This window comes from Ursus americanus, chromosome 10 (genome assembly GCF_024610735.1).
Source record: "Ursus americanus isolate L20-20 chromosome 10, mUrsAme1.1.p, whole genome shotgun sequence".
NCBI classification, from domain to species: Eukaryota; Metazoa; Chordata; class Mammalia; order Carnivora; family Ursidae; genus Ursus; species Ursus americanus.
The window spans coordinates 27,890,383-27,895,017 of record NC_142136.1 but is presented as its reverse complement, the minus strand read 5'-3'; the positions used below and the strand labels follow the sequence as shown (position 1 = coordinate 27,895,017).

Here is a 4,635-nt window from a genome sequence, read left to right as displayed (position 1 = left end):
AGCCTGATGCGGGGCTCGATCCCAGAACGCCAGGATCATGCCCTGAGCCGAAGGCAGACGCTTAACGACTAAGCCACCCAGGCACCCCATCCAAGTGTGTAATTATTAATAGCACCTAATTTCCTCCTTTAAAATGTCCTATTGACATGATAAATCATGTGGTCAATTAATACTAGCTGACTTCAGCCTTGAATAATACGTCTCTAAATCCACCAACAATTTGGGAAAGAAGACTTCTGGATAGGTTAAAATCCTTCCAACCAAGGAAAACTGCTAGAGCATCTTCCTGAGCTAGTTACATGATATTAAAACAGTTTGGTCAATGCAGCCAGATGGTTGATAAGTCAGGGACACAAATCAGTGTGGCCTGGTGGTCCAGGACACAGACTCGAGCCAGCCAGCCAGATTTACAGCCCAGTTCTGCCACTTCCTGCCATGTGACCTTATCCTCACTCAGTTTCCTTGATGTAGAGTAGGGATGCTAAGAGTATCTATCTCATAATATTGCAATGAGGATTATATTAATTAATATATGTAAAGTGCCTAGAACAGTGCCTGGCACACTGTTAGTGATGTCGTAAGGGTTTGCTCTCATTACTACCTCATCCAAAAAGGTAGGCATGGGAGTGCAGATACCTCATCAAGATGCTGATTTCATTTCCTTTGGATATGCCCAGAATATGGCATTGCTGGTCATAAAGTAGTTCCATTTTTAATTTTTTAAAGAACCTCCCACACTGTGTTGTTATAATGTCTGCATCAATTTACCTTCCCATCAACAACACACAAGTTCCCTTTTCTCCATATCTTCACCAACATATGTTATCATTTCTTTTGTTTTCCATGTCGGATCATCTTTCATCAAGTATAAAGACTTCCAGTCACGCCACCTAGAGAGATCAGTTTACCCCCTGCTCTGTTTGGCCACCAGTCTCTTGTCTCTCTCCTCCTCAGTGCTGAGGCAGATACCATTTCCACAGGAATGAGCAATCCATGGTTTGTGGCCTCTGCCAATAACAAAAGCCCTGGACAGCCGGGTGGCAGAGCTGTTGCCACTGGCATCTTTTGTGTGAACTACATCAAAAGAACCAGGGTGTCTCTCTCCATGGGTGATCAGACCAATTCTTCCCAGGTTAGCACCTCCAGTCACCATACACAGATTATCAGTGTCAAACTGGATGAATCAGTTATCTTTCCAGTCTCCAGATCAATCTGGGTGGTGTCATCCAGCTTGATGAGGGGATCAGGATAGCAGCTGGTGTGAGGTCCCCAAGTGAGAGATTCCTTTTGTCCCCACAAAAGTCTTTCTCACTCTGCACAACTTATACTTGGCCTCCTTAGGTATAATCTGATGGACAGCAAAGTGACCCCTGGTGTCATAGGTCGACAGAAATTCTCCCCGGTCTTGCCAATGCTGATGACGTCCATCAACCCGGCAGAGTAGGTTAAAGCAGATCGGACCTTGCCGTCAATCTTAATAAAACCCTGCACACAGATCTTCTCTACTTCATCTCCTTTTAGTGCATACTTAAGTCTGTTCTTTAGGAAAGTGATGAGAAGGAGACATCCTCTCAGTTTAGGGGGACCAGTAGATGGGCAAGGGGCAAATACACCAGTTTATCCAGCAGCCAATGCTTTGGAGCCACTACACACTTCAGACGCTTCTTGGGACCAGGAGCCGCAGCTGTGCTAGGCACGAAAAGAGCTGTTATCATTTGTCTTTTTGCTAACAGCCATTCTAACAGGTGTGAGGTGCATTTCCCTGATTAGCGATGTTGAGCACCTTTTCATATACCTTTTAGCCATTTATGTCTTCTTTCGAGAAATGTCTATTCAGGTCCTTTGACCATTTTCCAATCAGGTTATTTGTTTTTTTGCTATTGATGTTGTACGTTCATTGCGGCATTATTCAAAATAGCCAAGATATGGAAACAACTTAAATGCTCATTGACAGATGAACAGATGAAGAAAATGTGGTCCACATATAATGGAATATTATTCAGCCTTAAAAAGTCAGGATGTTCTGTCATTTGCCACAACATGGCTGAAACTGGAGGACATCATGCTAAGTGAGATAAGCCGGATGCAGAAAGACAGTACCGTGCGATCTTACTCACATGTGGAGTATAAAGTAGTCAGAGTCATAGAAGCAGCGAGTAGGATGGTGGTTGCCAGGAGCTCAGGGGAGGGAGAAATGGGGAGATTTTGATCAAAGAGTACAAAGTTTCAGTTATGCCAGATGAATAAGTCCTGGAGATCTGCTGTACAGCATGGTTACTGCAGTTTAAAAATCTGTACTTTATACTTGAATTTTGCTAAAGAGGATAGATCTTAAGAGTTCTCAACACATACGCACACAGTAAAAGAAAGCAAGAAAGGAAACTAATAGCTCTGGGAGGTGATGGATATATTAGTCAGCCTGATTGTGGTAATCATTTCACAACGGGAATGTTTGTCACAACACCAAGTTGTACACCTTAAATACGTACAATTTTTATTTGTCAATTATACTTAAGTGAGACTTTTAAAAAAGGTTAGCATAGATGAGTTAACACATCTTGTATAGATGGGGCTTTAATAGAGAAATGTCAACCCCTAACTCAACAGACTAGAAAGCAAATTTAATCATCTTTGAAACCAATGGCAAGTTGCCATAAAACTTTAATTAAGATGTTTGGGATATAGGGACACCTGGGTGGCTCTGTTGGTTAAGTGTCTGCCTTCAGCCCAGGTCATGATCCCAGGGTCCTGGCATGGAGTCCTAAGTCAGGCTCCCTGCTCAGAGGGGAGCCTGTTTCACCCTCTGCCTGCCACCCGCCCTGCTTGTGCTCTCTCTCACTCTCTGACAAATACATAAATAAAATATTTTTAAAAAAGATATATGGGATATATATTAAAATAAAAACAAAATTTTTATTTACAATAACACTTTGAGCATATTCGAAGTGAAACCTTCTTTTATCTCACTGACCCTACAGAGATGTTACTATGTTCCATTTTATTACCCTCAAGATAATGAAGCATGCTGGTATCAATTATAGTATCTTAAAATTTTTTATCTTCTAATATTATAATATTCTAAGCCCCCCATCGAATATAAACTCTATTTATGTCTCCCCAGCTCTGTGTAAAAGGCATCATATATATTTTTGATTTGGATATGCCTCTAAACCGGATAAATGTCATTGTAGACATCAGATGCAGTATACGTTTAACTCAAAAAAGAATCAGTGATAATAATAGGGTACATTAACTTGGTAATACCTGACTGTTGCTTCTTGAACTGGGATTAGGCTATCAGACAGTTCCCAAAAGTAAATACCTTGATAGAATGATCACAATGGAATTTAGAAATTAAATCCAAAAGACTATGTTAATGTAGCATAAATGGGAACATGAGAAAATATCAAAGTTGAAGTTTTTGTTGGAAGATGAATTTGAAATGATCTCTTATGCATATGCAACTTTTAATACATACTCTCTGAGGTACATTTACACTCACATTTAGAAGTCTAATTAGTAATAAAAAGGAAAGAGTTCATAATGATAGCACCCTGCTCTTAGGGTCCCTATTATACATTCCGAAAACAAATTCATTAATATCTTAATATACGTGGTGTCATTTTCTGCACTTAAATATTTCAGCCCAAAAGATGTAAGCTCCCCTACCTCCTTTTTTTCCTTTGCATTTAATCTGTAAATTTGAAGCCTGGGGATCTTGTTACTTTCAAAGTCAGACTTTTGACATTTTTCTCCTGCAAAGTAAAAGATTTGGGGGGGAAAAAGTAGCCACCATGCTTTGAAATATGTGCTTTTTCTAATATGTGCTGTTTCTTGAAAAGGCGTTTGGAGAGTGAACCATCAAAAACACCACTTCGGAGGCTGCTCTTTTAGGCTATTATGGGTAGAATGCCTCTTAACCCTTGAGGCAACTCAACAATTGAGTTAAGGAGATTTTCGTGTATCGGTTTTGCCTGTCACATGGTTGACCTAACTTCAGGATATACTTTGCAGCTGAAGGTTCATTTCCCTCCATTTGTTAAGTGGCTAATTATAAAGGTTCACAAAAGAATTGACACAAGGGAAAGAGAGGGGCCTGGCTTCTCTCAGCAGCCCCAAGAGGCCCGGACAAGCGTCATTTGTAAAAACAGAGCACAAATTAAGCAATGGCCATAATAAGCTGCAAGGAGCTGGGGTGTAATGAAAGGGGAATTCTTATGTCGATGCAGAGCAGGCACTAAACTGTTGGGATTTTTGTTTATTTTTTTTTTTTACATTGACAACGAACTCAATATAAGTCATCCTGTTTAAGCATCTAAGGCAAAAAATAAAATTTTTAAGCTGAGTTGACCATAACAAGCTAAATAAAAAGACAGTTTTATCCCCGCAGCTGGGATTTGCAAGTTTATTTTCTCTCTATGATATATTGAAAATACTTTTGAATTCCAATAAAAATTGGTTTTATTTCCTGAATAAAGTTATTAGAAATAATGACCAGAAACAGGAGTGTGACATGACACATCTGTATTAAGACACGAACATTTTCCATCAAGTAACAATCAGCTTTCCTCTTTACACCCACTACCATGAATTCTAAATACCAGCCTTTTTAACACTTGAAAAAGCATAAACAAC

At 39.7% G+C, this 4,635-nt stretch overlaps 1 pseudogene; it reads right to left on the bottom strand.

Moving 5' to 3' along the window:
• Positions 1 to 904: 904 nt before the first annotated feature.
• On the bottom strand, positions 905 to 1,715 carry LOC123800987 (small ribosomal subunit protein eS4, X isoform-like; annotated as a pseudogene).
• Between the last annotated feature and the right edge of the window lie 2,920 nt (positions 1,716 to 4,635).